Here is a 20,648-nt window from a genome sequence, read left to right on the forward strand (position 1 = left end):
CACAGCTAAAGCAATAATAGACGTGTTTGGTAAGAAATTGACCCTAAGTATAGAGGACGAGAGTGTTACCTTTTCTGTTGATAGAGCAATGCAACAACGCAATCAGCAGATGATACATGTTATTATATTCAAACTATAGAATCACATGCAGAATTGTTAGAAGAATTTCCAGAATTACAAGGAACGGGAGAATGTTCTTTAGGAGAAAGTACTGAACCAATTGATGAAACTGAAATGTTAGCTACACTTATGGCTAATGGATATGAACCAACAACAGAAGAAATTCAAATGCTAAAAGAAGAAGACAGATATTGATATAAATCATCGATAGAAGAACCACCGACATTAGAGTTAAAGCCACTTCCAAACCATTTGGAATATGCTTATTTACATGGTGAATCTGAATTACCTGTAATAATATCGTCTTCTCTTACTGAAAATGAAAAATCTAAACTCATTTCTGTGCTAAAAGCTCATAAACCAGCCATTGCATGGAAGATTCATGACATTAAAGGAATAAGTCCTTCGTATTGCACACATAAAATCCTTATAGAAGAAGGTCATAAAACGTATGTGCAATGCCAACGAAGACTAAATCCTAATATGCAAGATGTTGTTAAGAAAGAAATTATTAAACTGCTGGATGCAGGTTTAATATATCCAATCTCTGATAGTCCATGGGTAAGCCCAGTTCAATGCGTGCCTAAGAAGGGTGACATGACTGTCATCACAAATGAAAAAAATGAGCTTATTCCTATGAGGACCGTAACAGGATGGCGTGTTTGTATTGATTATAGAAAATTAAATGACGCCACCAGAAAAGATCACTTTCCCTTACCTTTCATTGATCAAATGTCGGAAAGATTAGCCGGAAATAGTTACTATTGTTTTCTTGATGGTTTTTCCGGATATTTTCAAATTCCAATAGCACCCAAGGATCAAGAGAAAACCACATTCACGTGCCCTTATGGTACTTTTGCTTACAAACGCATGCCATTTGGACTTTGCAACGCCCCTGCAACCTTTCAAAGGTGCATGATGGCGATTTTTCACGACATGATAGAAGAATGCATGGAAGTTTTCATGGATGACTTTTCAGTCTTCGGTGATACATTTGAATCATGTCTAGTTAATCTTGAACGAATGCTTATTAGATGCGAACAATCAAATCTAGTACTTAATTGGGAGAAATGTCATTTCATGGTTAAAGAAGGCATCGTTCTTGGACATAAAATCTCAAAGGAAGGAATTGAAGTGGATAGAGCTAAAGTAGATGTAATTGCTAAACTTCCACATCCCACCAATGTTAGAGGAGTTAGGAGTTTTCTAGGGCATGCCGGTTTTTACCGACGTTTCATAAAAGATTTTTCTAAAATTGCCACTCCTATGAATAAACTCCTAGAAAAGGATGCTCCATTCATCTTTTCAGATGAATGCATCAAATCTTTTAATATACTTAAAGAAAAACTCACTAATGCGCCGATCATGATAACACCAAATTGGAATCTACCATTTGAACTAATGTGCGATGCAAGTGATTTTGCAATGGGAGCCGTTTTAGGACAAAGGATTGAAAAACGATTTCAACCTATATATTATGCTAGTAAGACGTTACAAGGAGCACAAACGAATTACACAACTACTAAAAAAGAACTCCTTGCTATTGTCTTTGCTTTTGACAAATTTCGTTCATATCTTGTTCTAGCTAAAACGGTGGTCTATACCGACCATTCTGCTCTTAGATACCTATTTTTGAAACAAGATGCTAAACCACGATTAATCCGTTGGATCTTACTCTTACAAGAGTTTGATATTGAAATCCGAGATAAAAAGGGAGCAGAAAATCTCGCCGCTGATCATCTTTCTCGTCTAGAAAATCCCGAATTAGAAGTTCTAAATGAATCGGCCATACAAGACAACTTTCCTGATGAATATCTATTGAAGATAGATTATAATAAAATTCCATGGTTTGCAGACTATGCAAACTACTTAGTATGTGGATTCCTTGAAAAAGGGTTGTCGTACCAAAAACGAAAGAAATTCTTTAGTGATATAAAACACTATTTCTGGGAAGATCCACATTTGTTTAAAAGTTGTCTCGATGGAATAATACGCCGATGTGTATTCGGGGATGAAGCTAGTCAAATCTTAAACCATTGTCACACAGGACCAACAGGAGGGCATTATGTGCCTCAACTTACAGCAATAAAAGTTTACGATGCTAGATTATATTGGCCTACAATTTTCAAAGACGCACACCTTCTTTGAAAATCCTGTGATGCTTGTCAAAGGGCCGAAAAGATAAGTCAACGTGATGAAATGCCACAAAATGTCATTCAAGTATGTGAAGTATATGACATTTGGGGTATTGACTTTATGGGTCCATTTCCAAAATCTCATAATAATCTCTACATTCTCGTTGCCATTGATTATGTATCTAAATGGGCGGAAGCACAAGCTCTCCCAACTAACGATGCACGAGTTGTAGTCACCTTTTTAAAACGTATTTTTGCAAGGTTCAGAACACCGAAAGCTTTAATAAGTGATCGGGGTACTCATTTCTGTAATAATCAACTTGAGAAAGTTCTCAAAAGATATGGAGTAACTCATAAAATCTCCACTGCATATCATCCACAAACAAGTAGACAAGTTGAAAATACCAACCGAGCATTAAAACGTATTCTAGAAAAAATTGTAGGATCAAATCCGAAGGAATGGTCCATGAAATTGGAGGATGCACTCTGGGCTTTTAGAACAGCCTACAAAACTCCAATTGGAACCACACCTTTTAGACTCGTTTACGGAAAAGCATGTCATCTTCCAGTAGAAATTGAACACAAAGCATTTTGGGCTTTGAAGACATGTAATCTTGATTTACATGAAGCCAGACGTCTACGATTAAGTCAATTAAAAGAATTAGAAGAATTAAGACATGAAGCATATGAAAATTCCTTAATCTATAAGGAAAGAACGAAGAAATGGCATGATAAAAGAATCAGAAGTTCAAAAGAATTTAAAGAAGGAGACAGAGTTCTTCTTTTCAATTCACGATTCAAGCTATTTCCTGGAAAATTGAAATCAAGATGGTCTGGACCATTCATAGTCAAAAGAGTTTTCCCGTACGGGACGATAGAGTTAATAAATTCAAATGGGATTGCATTTAAAGTTAATGGTCACAGAGTTAAACATTACATACATGGTCCGATGGAATTTGACAATGAAGTCAATCATAATTTCACCACCCAAGAAAACCTTCAAAATGAAAACATAAATATGTTATCAACAACATATGAAAAATCAAAATTGGAAAATAGGGAGGATTCAAATTGGAGTGATGAAGAAGAATTCTTATACAAACCTCCCATTCCAAGAAATGAAGAAAAATGTGAACAAGAAGTTCAAATAGAAGTGAAAGAACCAAGAAAAGAACACCCAAAAAAGGTTTACAAACCAACTCGACTTACTAAAGCAGGAGACCCTGGTGAATTTATCATTTCTTGCTTGCTTAATGATGGTTCTGTATATAATGGACTCGCAGATTTAGGAGCAAGTGCAAATATTATGCCTCTTTCTTTATACAAAAGATTAGGTATGGGTAAATTAAAACCAACCAAAATAGGTGTTCAATCATTTGACCTAACCATTAAACACCCGGTTGGAATATCAAATAATTTACTTGTTAACGTGGGAAGTTTGACCTTTGTTGCAAACTTCATAGTGATTAATATGGAGGAAAACCTTGATATTCCTCTAATTTTAGGTCGCCCATTTTTAGCAACCACCGAGGCATTCATTGATGTAAGAGAAGGTAGAATGACACTTAGGGATGGTGATAAATCGATCACCTTTGTGAACCGAAAGTTTAGATCTCCACCAACCAAAACTGTTAAGCCAATAAAAATGCATAAGTATGGGGAAGATGAAGAAACACTTAATGATGATCCGATCACAAAGAACCCCGTTGATGATAAGAAATTAGATGAACCCGTTTTTAACAGTTCAACGAAGAAACTTTATAAACGGATTCACGATGCTAAGGTTAAGGGAAACTTTAAGTTATGTAACCGATTATTATCCAATTTATTGCCAAAAGAAAAGGCGATGTTAGTTGAATTTGTGAAAGCTACGGAGGAAATCAACAATTGGATTGAAGTAAAAGTCAAAGATATACAAGTTGTTGATGATCCAATTGAAAATAATGTTAATCACAATTTCAACTAAGTGTGGGGAGGTTTGAGTCTTTAAAGGATAATATGTATTTCTGTTAGAGTTAAATTTTCTGTTTTCGTGTAGTTCTCTAAAATGGAACCCGAATGGTCTTTCCCTAGCAGACCCTAAAGAACTAGTCTTCTCCCCCCATTCTGAATTTTTATTTTTTTAGGCTTTACGAGATGAAGACTTCCTGTGAACTAAACTATGGTCTAATGCTACACGCTTTGATCACTAAACGTAATAATGACACCCTTCCAAGTGAAATAGTATCATTAATCAGAGGTAAATTGGACGGAGTAAGAAAAGAATCCAGAAATGAAAATAATAAGTTACAGTTTGGTAAAGGAAAATCAAAATCCGCAGCGAAAAGAAGAGCACGATACCTTGAAAGATGTCACAAATGCGGAAAATGGTCACACGAAGGAAAATGCTCAACGAATCAGACATATTCCAATACCGAATTCGTTACTTTATGCAGAGATGGACCGTTCATATGTTTCGAAGAAAAAATGTTGAATGCTCGAGGTTACGCCTATGTAGCTATGGAAAACCAATTAGTCCGACTATCTTATGAGTGGGCTAAAGCAGGTCACTAAGAATTCTATTTCACAGGTAAGTATGTACAGTTTTTATTTTTATTACTTTGAACCTTTTGATAATAAACGCTAAATCGTTCGCTATAAAGTATTAAATTGGTACTCAATAAAATTAGGTTTTGCAACCGAAATTATTGATATCGTACAAAAATTTATTACATCACTGCGAAATTTACCGTTTATTCTTAAGGTAAATATCTTTAATTAATCAACCCAAAATATTTCAAAAATTCGTCATGAGTTAAACTAGGTTATGAAACCGAAATTACTTTACCGAAAAGAGGGGCGTATATTTTTGATAATATTTGATTGATTAAAGTGGGATAAAAGACCAAAAAGATTTTTAATTTTAATTTTTACCATGTTTTTAAAATTAATATTTAAAAATTAAATTAATATTGTGAACCTTTTTAAAATCAATATATTTCAATTTGTAAATATTTGAAAAATTAATATTTTTAATATAAGTTTGTATGTATAAAAACAAAAATATAATTTAAGTTTGGTGTGAATTTTTAATATGAATTTTTAATTTTATACATTTTAAATTTAAGTTTGGTGTGAATTTAAAAACAAAAATTTACTTTATTTCGTTAAATTAAAAATATGATTTTTAAAATTCGTCGTGAGTTGAAGACTAGGTCGTTGAACCGAAATTGCTTTACCCAAGGGAGGGACGAGAACTTTATTATTATTATTTTTAATCTTATTGAATTAAAGTATGCCAAAAACATTTAAAAAACCCAAAAATCTTTGCTTTTAAAACTGAGCTTTGAATTGACAAATTTTAAATTTTGTCGAGGGACGGACTAGGACAACGATCCGAAACGCCCTCATCCTAAAAATAAACAAAATTTTAATTTTTAATTAATTATATGTTTTATTAGTATAAGATTTTTCAAAAAAAAAAAAGGAGCTTCGAGATCTCGAAGCTCGAAAGGTATACACCTTCGAGATCGCGGAGCAACCAAAATCCAGAAAGGATAAACTGGTCGACAGACCAGTTTCATACACACACACACTACACAAATATTCTGCGAAAAACCCACGAAAAAACACACACAAATCGCCATTTTGCACCATTTTTCATCAAATTTGTTGCTAAAAATTGATGTGGAGATTCCTACCTAGATCCCTTTCAAGAAGAATGGTAATTCCTACACCCCTAACACTCTTAAATTCGAATTTTTAGTGTTCTTGAGCTAAATTTACCTAATTTGATTTTGTTAATTTCTAGTGTAATTAGAGTTAAATTGATGATATATTATGCATGTATAACCTAGATTGATGCTATTTAACATGATTTGAAGCCAAAAACTTCAAAATTTTTAGGAATCTAGGATTTGTGTTCTTGAGCAATTTGGGGCTTTTTGATATAAACGAGTTATGGCCGATTTTTGTTATGAATTGATGATAAATTAAGTAGTGTAACATGTTTGAGGTGTTAATTGATCCAAAATTTGATTACAAACATGAATTTTGAAGAAATTTGTTGACTTTTTAAGTAAAAAATTGAATGAACTTGCTTAATTTGATATGAATGCCAATTGGAACTCGTTTAGTTGTTATAATGACTCTTTTTGACATGTTTTAGATGTTACATACTAATGAACATTATATACATTCTCATATTTGTTTATTTGAAAAAGTATAGAATTGATAAAAATATGAAAATGTGTATAAATTTGATTCTAATTAAACATGTCATGTTAGTTATTTTTAATTGTTATTTTGCTAATACCAATGCATTTTTGGATGCACAATTCCTTTTTGTTTAATGTGTTTAGCAGAATGAACGAGGTGAATCTTCATCCGCGCCACAAAATTTGAATACTTATAATGAAAGTGACGAGGATCAAGATCTCAGTGAACAATACAAACAGAATCAACCGCATCCTTTAATTTCATTGTCGCGATCAATTGAAGCAAATCTACACCGTAACTTACGATTTGACAGATTTTGGATAGACTATCCAAAATATCAGAGGAACTTGAGCATTCTTTATCCCAAAGATGTTGAAGTGTCCAGGGTGATAGATTGGGCACCATTAGAGACAGTGAGATTGGCCGAGCCAATAAGAGAATTACTTACACAAAGGTATGGTAATTCTACTTTCAATGATTGGATTAATCTATTCACTATACGTAGACCTGTGTATAAGGAATGGTGCGTTAAGTTAATAAGTACTATTGAACTAAATGATGAAGTAACTAGTTTAACGGATAGAAGTTTTATTAGATTTCTATTAGGAGGTGTGATGCGCCGTATGTCTTTATTAGATATGGCTGAAGCTTTGTGTATTTATACGGCTGAAGAATTATTAACTAATGATTGTAGACAGTTAATAAGTAATGGTAGAAGGGTTTATTATGATTTTGATAAGAATGAGTTGTGGAGTATAGTGACTAGTCATAATCGTTTTCGTGGAGGTCATTATTCTTATACTGATATACATAGAGCTGAGCTTAGGGTAATCCATAGATTCATTTCCAACTCTATTACACAAAGGGGTAGAAATAAAGATAAAGTGACTGAAGATGATTTATTTTATCTAATGTGTATTAGAGACCCACAGAGCTTTGTAAATATTCCTTATTATGTGGGCTATTATTTGTCGGATATGATAAAGGGAATGCGAAACAATAGTATTATAGGAGGTGGTACTTTTGTGACTTTAATTGCTGAGTACCTCGGTGTGGATATTACTCGGGGGAGGGAGTTAGTACAAGTACCCATTCCTCGTGATCGGATTGATATGCGGGTATATGCTGGTGCAAAGGTTTTGTTGAAAAGAAATAATGTTGCACTTCCATATCAAGGGAATCATCCACAGGTAGAAAGAGGTCAACAACAAGGTAATGTGGGAGGAGGAAACCAAATGACCGATATACAAAGAATAATGTCCCAAACTGAATACCAACGGGCTATGCAACAAGAGTATCAGGCTTGGCAATATCATCAAGAATATAGCAAAGCCTATTTAGCCTCCCAAGGTAGGAACTACATTCCTACTGAGCCAGTCTATTTTCCTCCGTGGACCGAGGATACGAGACCACCTTTTCCTACCTATGACCCATTTCAAGCATATCAAGATAGATACAATGAACCATGGAACCCCTACTGGTTTCAGAATCAACCCTAGTTCACTTAGTCTTATTTATCTTATTTATTTGTAATGTTGCTATATTTAATACTTATGTTGGTATTGTATTAGTTTTTATAATTTTCTAACTTTTATTATTATATTTTAATAATTTTTGAATGTGGGGTAATATACCAAACTTCAAAAATATGTATATATGTTTGCAGTTTATCTTATGTACACAACAGGGTAAAACAATGCATTTTCAAAGACTGGCATTAAGTTCAGCAAAAGCTACTAATTTTGACGACAAGATGCAAAATAAATGTGATGAAACAACAAACGGAATGAACAAATGATGTGCACCATTTATCATTCAACAAACAAACGCCAATATGTTTGGAAACTTTGGTAAAATTTAATCTTTTTTTACGCTAAACACCCTCAATAATTTAAATTGTTACTGATTTCTTGCAAATGAGGGCATTGCAAGATCTTAAGTGTGGGAAAGGGTTAAATTCTTTCGGATTTTAAAAATTTTTTATTTAAACACTTGGTTACCATTAGAAATACTAGTAACGCAGTAGTTGTATTAGAATCTAGTGCTCTCTGATAATAATGAATAGCCCTAGTCTTATATACTGACTACCCAATTCTAGTAAAAAAAAATTCAAAATTTTCAATTAAATGAACTCAAAATCATATTTATACATATTTATGAACGATAAAACTAGGTGTTAACACCGAAATTATTGTTACCTCAGAAAGGACATAAATTGAGAAACAAACCAAAATGTTAGAATTCATTTAAAATGGAATAGAGGACAATAAAAAGGAAAATAAAAGCCAAGTGCGGGAAAATTTACCAAGTTATTTAAAACATATATCACATATTTTTATACAAATAACTGAAGATACTTTTGCTTTGGACTAATCTAAACAGTTTTACCCAATTTAATGTAATATATTTGAAAGAAAGATGGAGCTACACGATGAATCAATTCCATCGTTAAAAGGAAGTAAAGTTTTCCGAAAAAGAAACGTGCTTCTTGATTTAGGTCATGAAGTTGTCATCCAGACCAGCTGTAGGTTGACAAAAAACCTAGAAAAGTCATCACTAAAATTAGCAGGAAATCCACGGACCTCAGCATCAAACAAGGTCGCCAAGTGGTCAGACTTATCCTAACCATGAGAGGATCTGTCTTGTAAAATGGGGAGGATGCCTTGCAAATTAGCTGGATAAGACTAATGAATCAGATCCCCAGAAAGGATAATCTCTTTAAAAGATCAAAAATCAGCTTTTAAGACTGATATTACTCAATCCTTGAGATTGACCTTAAAGATTGAGAATTACAAACTCATGGAATTTGATGATATCTAAACTCGAGCTTGAACGAGAAAATATTTTGATAAAAATTACAAACCGATCTGTTTTCTGAAAACCCATTTTCAATGCATTCATTACCATTGAACGTAAAATCCTAGGAATTCACCTGGAATTCATTAGGTCACCTGAACCAAATCGGGTGTCAACCGTAAGAACGGTGGTTGCATAGCATGGTCAAAGACAAGACCTTGTGCCAGACCGAAAAACTATAGGGTGAGCTTTACTATTGCTCCTACCAAGAATAGTAATTGCATCCGACATGTTATAGACCATAATTAAAAGCATGTCAGGGGACATTGCCTTAACAGTTGCTTGTTCAATGCTTTCCTTTACAACCGGATGGAAGTTTACCGAAAGGTAATATACAGAGCAAGTATACTGGACGTGTTGCTTTCCCAATACAAGGTTAGCAAGTGAGTGACACAAAACCGCAAGTTTTGAGCTAAAATTTTCAAATCTGAAACCCACCAAACCCACAAAAATAATTTGCAAACACCGGTGAAGGGTTATTCCAGAAAACTTATCTAGGGTAAAAGCTAGAGTTAATTTTCAAAAGATCAAATGTTTTCATAAAGATCCAATTTCCTTAAAGGATCTAAATTTTCATAGTCATGTGGGACTGTAAACCACATCGTTACTACCATTGTTCATACCGTCATATATAAATCACTGATGTACAAAGTGTGAAGAATAAAGAAGTGATTCTAGTATTTTTATTTCAAGACTATATTGCTTGAGGTCAAGCAACGCTCAAGTGTGGGAATATTTGATAATGCTAAAAATGAACACATAATTCATAGCATTATTCCTCAAGAAAGACAAGCTTTTAGTTGCAATTGTTCTATTTACAAGTGATATTTGTTTAAATATTAAAAGGTGAAGACAAAAGGCAGATTCGACGATTTAAAGACGCAAACAACCAAAAAGCTCAAAAGTACAAAGTACGATCCAAGAGGTTCAATTTATTGATGAGAAGCGTCTAGAAATGACAAAAGTACAAGTTACAAAACGCAAAGTACAAGATATTAAATTATACGCAAGGACGTTTAAAAAATCCGGAACCGGGACCTAAGTCAACTTTCAACGCACGACGCAACGGAGCGAAAATTACAAGTCAACTATGCATATAAATATAAATATAATATATAAATAATTCTTAAAATTATATATATATTATATTTATTTATTAAAAAATCCGTCGGCAAGCTAGGAGCCAAACTTGGATGAGCTGTAATCCACTACTCCGCGATCGCGGAGCTGTGAAGGAGAAACCCTTCGAGATCGCAGAGCACCCCAAAACTGAAATGGGGCCTATAAAAGGCAACGCATTCGATCGATATTTGACATCTTTTTCTTTCCTTTCTATCATACGTAAAATATATATATATATTATAATTTTAATTTTAATTTTAATTTTAATTTTAATTTTAATTTTAATTTTAAATTCTAATAATAAGGGTATGTTAGCGAATGTTGTAAGGGTGTAAGTCGAAATTCTGTCCATGTAACGCTACGCTATTTTTAATCACTGTAAGTTATGGTTAATGTTATTTTTAAATTAATGTCTCGTAGCTAAGTTATTATTATGCTTATTTAATGCCGAAGTAATCATGATGTTGGGCTAAATATTAAAATTGGGTCATTGGGCTTTATACCATAATTGGGGTTTGAATAAAAGAACGACACTTGTGGAAATTAGACTATGGGCTATTAATGGGTTTTATATTAACTAAACGATACCTCGTTAATTTAATATATAAACTTATAATTTGACGTATTTATATATAACCACATACGCTTGACTGGGTACGGTGGGCGGGATATCTATAAATACCAATAATTATTCATTTTACCGGACACGGAACTGGATTAATAGTTAATAGACTTGTTGAAACAGGGGTGGATTACATTCAAGGGTAATTGGTGTAATTGTTAACAAAGTAGTAAAACCTTGGTTTACACGCAGTCGATAACCTGGTGTATTCATTAAACAAAGTATTAATACCTTGTTACAATTCGAATCCCCAATTAGTTGGAATATTTGACTTCAGGAATAAGAATAATTTGACGAAGGCTTTCGCACTTTATATTTATGACTGATGAACTATTATGGACAAATCCGTATGGACATATCGAATAATCCAGGACAAAGAACAATTAACCCATGGGAATAAACTAGAAAAAACACGTCAAACATCATGATTATGGAAGTTTAAATAAGCATAATTCCTTTATTTCATATTTAACTTCCTTTATTTTATATTTGATTGCACTTTTAATTATCGCACTTTTATTTATTGTCATTATATTTAATTGCACTTTTAATTATCGTACTTTTTAATTATCGTAATTTTATTTTATCGCACTTTTATTTATCACAATTTCATTATCGTTATTTACTTTACGCTTTAAATTAAGTTGTATTTATTTTTAATATTTTACATTAGGTTTTAACTGCGACTAAAGTTTTAAAATCGACAAACCGGTTATTAAACGGTAAAAAACCACCCCTTTATAATAATAATATTACTTATATATATTGTTGTATTTTTACAAATATAGTTTTTAAATATATAGCGTTAAGCTTGTTTAAGAGATCCCTGTGGAACGAACCGGACTTACTAAAAACTACACTACTGTACGATTAGGTACACTGCCTATAAGTGTTGTAGCAAGGTTTAGGTATATCCACTCTATAAATAAATAAATAACTTGTGTAAAATTGTATCGTATTTAATAGTATTTCCTTGTAAAAATTAATACTATTTCCTAGTACACCTCGCACACATCAATCTTGATGCCATTCGTGAGTGTAAGCAGCTTGCTTTTCAATAATTGCTATTGCCTCCTCTTCGGTTTTATCCATTAAAGTTCCACCTGCTGCTTGATCAATACTCTGACGAGTTGGGATGTCACACCCCTTATAGAAAATCTGGACCTTTTGTAAATCATTCAACCAGTGATTCGGACACGAGCATAACAAATTAGAATAACGGTCCCAAGCATCAAACAGTGTCTCGCTGCTCTTTTGTCTGAATTGAGAAATATCTGCTTGAAGTCTAGCAGCTCGAGACGCAGGGAAAAACTTTGCTAAGAACTTATCTACCAACGTATCCCAAGAGGTAATCGCTCCTTCCGGTTACTTATCTAACCATCTCTTGGCTTCTCCCTTAAGAGTCCAGGGAAAAAGCCTAGTCTTGATTGAAGTATCGGCAACCTCATGCAGTTTGAACAAGTTTCAAACATCATTGAAAATACGAAGATGCTCGTTAGCATCCTCACTATCCTTGCCATGAAATTGGCAGTCAGAAGAAATCAAACTCAGCATCGGCCCTGTAATTTGAAAAGGCTGAGTGATGTTCGGTTGAGTAATCAAATTGCCTTGGCCCCCTCGTATGGCCTTCAACTTTTCTGCCATAGTCTGAGGACGATTCGGTTGATCAGCTTGGTCAGCCATATCTTCAGTCTCGAAAAGATCTAATGAAATGTAAGATTCTTCTTCTTCTCGGATTTCAGGTGGTGTATCGGGCACCACAGTCTCAGAACTACTTCCCAAATTAATTATATTAGCACTCGAAGAAAAAGATGAATCCACTGTAGACTGTTGTTCTTGACTTAACGCTCTGAATAACTCTCTTTCGGGTTCTGCAAATGGTTGAAGAATCGGAGAATTAGAAGAACGCGTATGTGGCATGCACTACCTGTTACCTGCGAAATCACAACTAACAACTGATTAAACCCACCGATTCAACTGAGAATAACGAAAAGAAATAATAAACTATAACTAAACTAAACTAAACTAAACTAAGAATAATTAGATAACAATCTTGATTTTCGACACAACTGTCCCTGGCAGCGGCGCCAAAAACTTGATGTGTAAAATCGTGTGTATAATTTATAATGGAAAATGCCGGTTAAAAGATTACTACACACTAACGGGCAGTGTACCCGATCGTGTAATAATATAAAATTGGTAATTCCGAAATCGTTCCAAGGACAATTTAAACGTGAGAATTAAGATTGTAATTAATAAAATAAACTAAGTTAATCTATGAAAATCGAAAGTACGAGATAGTTTGTTTTGTGGCTATTTAATGATTAGCCAAATCAAAGATTGATTAAAAGTAAAAGACGATATTTTTGTGTTTTTAAGTTTATAAAAATGAATGCTGACTCGACGAAAAGTAAAGATATTTGAATTCAATGGATAAAAGAATGTTCGCCTAGATCTCCTATTCGTAGTGTCGGATGATTTGTTATTAAGCACTAGTTCAATTTATCAATACATGCAACTACAGAGTCGGTTTACCCAGAGTTCTCTTTTAGCAAACACATCAAACTTGGATTTATTGGCTTAGGGTTCCCTTTCACCAAAGACCTCTTTCGTTTGTGACTTAGTAATTAACTAATTACAAGATTAAGATTCAATTGGTTACGCGTTCGCTCCACACAATTCACCCCTGTTTTGTTTAATCCTTGTTACCCGATTTGCCCCCTTGGTCCAGTAAGCACCCAATTGGTTAAGACAAATTAATTGAAACCTAGTGTACTAAATTGAAACAGGGTTCCCTTTGTTCAAATAAGATCACTAATCAACCTAGTAACAATAATCAACACCCACAAGAATGGTTCTTAATCAAAACTCATAATTATCATGCATTAATCAATAAAACATTAAAGTATCATCCAAACACATACGAATATTCAATCTAGACAAACATTAAAAGCTTAGCCAATTATGGCTAGAACAAAAATCACAAATAAACAATTAAGAGTATTCATAATGATGATAAGAATTAAACCTAATGGAAATTGTGTTCTTGAATGATAGACGGATCGAGACTTGTTTCCGGAATGATTGATGTGTTAGAATGACCTTGAGAATCCCCAAAAATCACCTTGGTTCGTCAAAAAGCTGCTGGAAATCGTCTGGATGCGAAAGTGATCATTAGGGTAAATTTTTGGGCTTTAAATAGGAAACAAATCTGAACCCGGCTGAAGGTGGCGCGGCGCGCCAGATACTCGCGCGGCGCGCCAAAACCCCGCGCGGCGTGCCATTTGCTGTGAACTTGATTTTTGGCCACCTGCAAACTGTCGAACTACTTTTTGTGCCTACTGGAGCGGCGCTCAAGGTTTTGGAGCGGCGCTCCAGGCCCTTTTTGCTGAATCTGAGCTGAAAACTCACTAATATTCGTCAAAACTCGAATCGGACCAAACTCTTTCACTCGTTTACATAGAAAATCACCAAAACCATCAAATAACTTCAAATTTAACCTTCTTGGTCTTGGAACTCCAACTTTCATAACACTTATCAAAATAACACCAAATCGTATCCAAAAGGACCAAAATATACCCGATATCGCTAAGTAAAACGCGTATTAAAATATGCGATATCACCAGGTTAGTCCAATTTCCAACGTTTTAATCATTTAAAATCGACCACGGTTAAAGTTAAACATTCAAGGGGTTAAATACGCGCCTATGGGCCATGTTCAAGGAAAAACGGGGTGTTACATTTTACTTTAATGTTCTTATGATTAATTTGTGATTACACGTGATTAATCCTATATGTTATAATGAATTATTCAACACGGACTACATTTTTTAAACAACTAGACGGCAATGCCCGTGCGTTGCACGTCTTGTCCTACAGAACCAACTCAAAAACAACTCAATAATAAATAAAAATTTCAACACAACTGTAACAACCCAACCCAATATCTAACCGAAACAGTAAACAATTTTTTTTTTTACAAAGGGGTGCGCGGCGCGCAACACCCCTTGTGCGCGGCGCGCACAGGCTTCATCAGCTTCTGCCCGGTTTTGCAATTTTTCAAATAAAGATCTCCCACTTCCCGACACATTTAGACGAAACGCTTTTCACAACACGTTATAATATGTAAAACTAACACATTCCAATAATAAAAGAAGTTTTACGACACCGGGCCCACGTATGCCCAAATTACGAGTTTCGTACAAATTACAAGTTTCAACCGAATTAGTTTAAATTTCAAACACACTAGAGCATGATGTTTGGGGGTTAAACTACCCAAGTCTCGGTCAAACTTCAAAAAGCTAAATATCCAAAAGCTTCTCCTATCATAACAAAGCGGGATCACTAATCCAAACGAACGCTCTTACCCTTGTCCAAACTGGAGCCTATAAAAAGGTAAACAACGAGAGGGTAAGCAAAACGCTTAGTGAATGCAATAATTATACACGTACATATATAACCTACTTACTTGCAATCACTTACACCAATACCTCATACACGCTAGCATTTAAATTAGCATACCATTTCAAAGTACAACGCTAAATTCCCAAAATCACGAGTTAGCACAAACGATAGCATATAACACGAACAATATATTATGCTATATCACTACACATAATCATGGTTAACCAAAACATAAAGGGAACGATTCTCGTAAATGAACCGTTAGCCACGCAGATGCCACTAGTATGCATCACTAGTCCCTTGGGTGGAATCGACGCCCGAACTTAAAACCCACCTGTCACGTGAAATGTGGTATCGAACGCCCGAACTTTAAACCCACACTTCACGCCCGCACACATACATATGATATGGTATCGAATGCCCGAACTTTAAACCCATATCACATGCCATACATGAGAATGAGGTATCGAACGCCCGAACTTTAAATCCTCATCCCATGCTAACACGATGTGGTATTGCATGGCCGAACTTAAACCCACATCGCATTTCACACAAGTAAATACATTACATACACACATGTATAATTATTCCACTCACCTTATTGCCTTTTGGTGAATGGTAAATCGAGCTCGCAACCTTCAACGTAACGCACCTATTACATTATACACAATATTAATCACACATTCAAGTTGGTGAACCAACTTACTCGCCACCTAAGTGTCATTTTGTCCCATCTCAAGGTTAGCACACTCATTTTGGGTCATCAACACACCCAAATAACACACACTTACTTAATATCAAAGTGTGCTAGTGATTAACTAAGTGATAGTGCTCCAAATGAACATATATTTAGGCGCAGTATCCTTCCAATATGTAAAGCTTTTAGTTGCATTTGTTCTATTTTCAAGTAATATTCGTTTAAATAAATAAGTGCGAAGACAAAAGAAGAAAACGACGATTTAAAGACGCAAATGACCAAAAAGCTCAAATGTACAAGTTACAATCCAAGTGGTTCCATTTATTGATGAGAAAAGTCTAAAATTTACAAGAGTACAAATTGCGAAACATAAATTACAAGATATTAAAGCGTACGAAAGGACGTTTGAAAATCCGGAATCGAAACATAAACCGAGCATCAACGCGCGAGACAACGGACCTTAAATTACAAATCTACTATACACAAGAATATAATATAATATATATATAATTATATAAAATTATATATATTATATATATATTAATTAAATCAAAGTCGCCCACGTTTTTAGCAAGCAAGTGACCTGATACAGCTGGCCATGCGATCGCATGGCCAGGAAGAAGAACTATCATGATATCGCATGTAGCAAAAAAGTTGGCCAAGTGCTATAAATAGCCACGAATTCGTACGAGCAAAATCACACCTTTTTCAATCTTTATTTCTCTCTATGTAATATATATTTATAATTTTAATTTTAATTATAATTAAGATTAATAATAAATTATGGTTTAGTTGGGTTATTGTAAGAAATGTTTTACGGGTTTTAAAGTCGAAGTTCTGTCTGTGTACCGCTACGCGATAAATAATCACTGTAAGCTATGTTCTTCCTTTTTAAATTAATGTCTCGTAACTAAGTTATTATTATTTTTATTTGAGCCGAAGTAATTGTGATGTTGGGCTAAATATTAAGATGGGGTTATTGAATTTTGTACCATAATTCGGGTTTGGACAAAAGACCGACACTTGTGAACATTGGACTATTTACTATTAATAAGTAGGGGGTATTGTCTAATTGAATGACAAATCATTGGAACCTGTCGAACCTATCTTCAAATTAGTTAATCTAATAATTATTAAATTGATTACGAATGTCCTATTTAGTGACGTTTATACGACATCGTTTACAATCATTTAATTAATCAATTGGATTGGGTAATTGATTATTCATTTTGGCCAAGTGGATAAATTAATATATCATGGACTAATTAAAACAGGGGTGGATTACATACAAGGGTAATTGGTGTAATTGTTAACAAAGTATTAAAACCTTGGATTACACGCAGTCGATAACCTGGTGTGATTATTAACAAAGTATTAAAACCTTGTTACAGTTTAAATCCCTAATTAGTTGGAATATTTGACTTCGGGAATAAGGTTAATTTGACGAGCATTTTATAATTATGACCGATGGACTATTATGGACAAAAACCAAATAGGTATCAAATAATCCAGGACAAAGGACAATTAAACCAGTGTAGTAAATTAAAATCAAAACGTCAAACATCATGATTACGGAAGTTTAGATAAGCATAATACTTTTATTTCATATTTCATCGTACCTTTATTTACTGTCATTTTAATTACTGCAATTTACTTTATCGCAATTTAAATTCTGTCATTTATATTATCGTCATTTATCTTTACGCTTTATTTAAAATCGACAAACCGGTCATTAAACTGTAAACCCCCCCCCCCCCCCCTTTATAATATTACTACTTATATAATTATATATATTTTATATAAATATAGTTGTTAAAAATATAGTACGTAATCACTAGTTCCCTGTGGAATTAACCGGACTTACTAAAAACTACACTACTCTACAATTAGGTACACTGCCTATAGTGTTGTAGCAAGGTTTAGGTATATCCCATCTATATAAATAAATAAATAACTTGTGTAAATTGTACCGTATTTCATATTAAAAATAATAGTATTTCGTACACCTCTGCACACATCATGTTTTTGGCGCCGCTGCCGGGGACTCGGTAAAAAAACGCTATATTTTTTAATTACTATATTTTTGTAAAAATATATTATTTCTTATTTCGTAAAAATATTTTGTATTTATAATAAGTAAAAATTTTAAAAAATTAAATATATATATATATATATATATATATATATATATATATATATATATATATATATATTTATATAATTAAAAAGTATTTTTATCTTTATTTTTAGTTTTTAAAATATAATTTTATTTTATTTTATAAATATTCTTAATATATGTTTTGTTAAATTAAAATCAAATAAATATTAATTATTAAAACTTAAATTGGGTCGAGCCTGTTTAAAGCCCAAAACTGATCTGGACTTCCTTCCCATGCGACCGTATGATCCAGAAGCTTAAATCTCATGCGGCCGCATGAGGTACACTGACACGCCATAATCCTTAAACTCATTAATTACGCTAGGGTTTTTATTATAATTATAATTATTTAATCTAATTAGGGTTCTTAATTTAATTAATATATTTATATCTTTAGTTTAATTATAATTTGTAATATTAAGAGTTATTATTATTATTAAATATATAGATTAATATTTTTATAAAATAATAATATAAAAATAATATTTTTATATAATTTATATTTTTACCATTTTAGTTATAATTTGTATTTTTATCGTTTATTTCGTAATATTTATCGTTCGCTATATAGTTTTAAGTTTAGTATTTTGCCTTAGTTATTTTATATTTTTAGGCTTTGCCGTAAAATCCCTTAAGTGCTTTTTCTTTAGATTATGATTTAGGCGCTTTAGAATTCTGCGAAGCCGTTTTAAGTTTTTAGTTTTTAGTGCCTATTTAAGTTATTGCCGTTTTTCCTTTAGAATTCCTTTTAAGCTTTAATACCTTTAGACGCTAAGTTTTAGACGTAAAATTTTAGTTTATAAGTTTTAGATTTATTTTTGACTATTATTTTTCGACGTTTATTTTTCGACTTCTTATTTTTCGATGCGCTTTTTCTTTTTCATTTCTACGCTCTAGTTTTTAGGACATAGAATTTTCGTTATTTTCTTTAAATTTCGACGAAAAATTATAAAAAGCGATTAAATTGATAGACATCCAAAATTTTCTGGTTCGTAGTAATAGTTGGATTTGTTAGTGGCGAGTTGTGGGCTTCCGATTTAAAGGGTCCTGGCTACCTGCTGCATCTATTGGCTATTCGAAACGTGGACAAAATCAGAAAAGTCTATTAATTTGATAACTTATATTATTTTTATTTTTATAACTAATAGGATATTCTGTGAATGCACCGAGCAAAACGTTCACCACCTTTCATACGTTCACCACCTGTAACCCGATCAAGACATCTAGCCAATATTGTCGCCATTGATTTTTCTTTAGAATCATTGTCAAGTCGAACAAGTACTCCAATTTAAATCTTCGATAATCCATTTTTTGAACCCGACTTCACAATTGAGAACCCGGAGGATATTCAAGGAAAATTCCAAGATCCTGAACCACTAATCATTCCTCCTGAACCACAAACTGTTAAATCAGAATCTTCTAGTGATTTAGATTCAACAAATTCAATCATGGAAAATCTTGAACCCCTAAGTATGGAAGACCGAATGAGAGCCAGACGCACGGGCCAAGGTCACGCCTTTATTAAGCCAGATGTTAATGTGCCGGATTATGAAATCAAAGGACAAATCCTACACATGGTAACTAATCAATGCCAATATGGTGGTACAGCAAAAGAAGATCCAAACGAACATCTTCGAACCTTTAATAGGATGTTCACTCTATTCAAAATCAGAGAAGTTGAGGATGAACAGATATATCTCATGTTGTTTCCCTGGACTTTAAAGGGAGAAGCCAAAGATTGGTTATAATCGTTACCTGAAGGAGCGATTGATACATGGGATGTTTTAGTTGAGAAATTTCTTAAAAGATTCTTTCTGGCATCTAAAGCCGTGAGACTTCAAGGAGAAATTGTTACATTCACGCAAAAGCCAAATGAAACTCTATATGAGGCATGAACACGATTCAGAAAGTTGTTGAGAGGATGTCCTCAACATGGTTTAGACACTTATCAAATAGTGAAAATATTCTACCAAGGATGCGATGTTGCTACAAGAAAAGACATTGACACAGCAGCTGATGGTTCCATTATGAAGAAAACCGCAACTGAAGCTCACAAAATTATTGATAACACAGCATCCCACTCGCATGAGTAGCATCAGGAAAAAGATATTTTTCGTTCATCTAAAGCAGCTAGAGCCGATTCTAGCCATGACTTTGATTCCGTTTCTGCAAAAATAGATGCTTTCGAGAGACGAATGGAAAATATGACTAAAGATATTCACGCAATACGAATCAGTTGTGAGCAATGCGGTGGACCACACTTAACGAAAGATTGTCACATTGAGCAAACGATGGAACAACGTGAGAATGTTTCCTACATGAACCAAAGGCCGGGAA

The 20,648-nt window shown here is 33.5% G+C and overlaps 1 non-coding gene across 1 annotated transcript; it reads right to left on the bottom strand.

The window, feature by feature from the left end:
- Nucleotides 1-20,143: 20,143 nt before the first annotated feature.
- On the bottom strand, nucleotides 20,144-20,250 carry LOC139894950 (small nucleolar RNA R71). Its single transcript, XR_011775423.1, has one exon. It is a non-coding gene; the product is annotated as a small nucleolar RNA R71 (small nucleolar RNA).
- Between the last annotated feature and the right edge of the window lie 398 nt (nucleotides 20,251-20,648).

Source organism: Rutidosis leptorrhynchoides, chromosome 2 (genome assembly GCF_046630445.1).
Source record: "Rutidosis leptorrhynchoides isolate AG116_Rl617_1_P2 chromosome 2, CSIRO_AGI_Rlap_v1, whole genome shotgun sequence".
NCBI classification, from domain to species: Eukaryota; Viridiplantae; Streptophyta; class Magnoliopsida; order Asterales; family Asteraceae; genus Rutidosis; species Rutidosis leptorrhynchoides.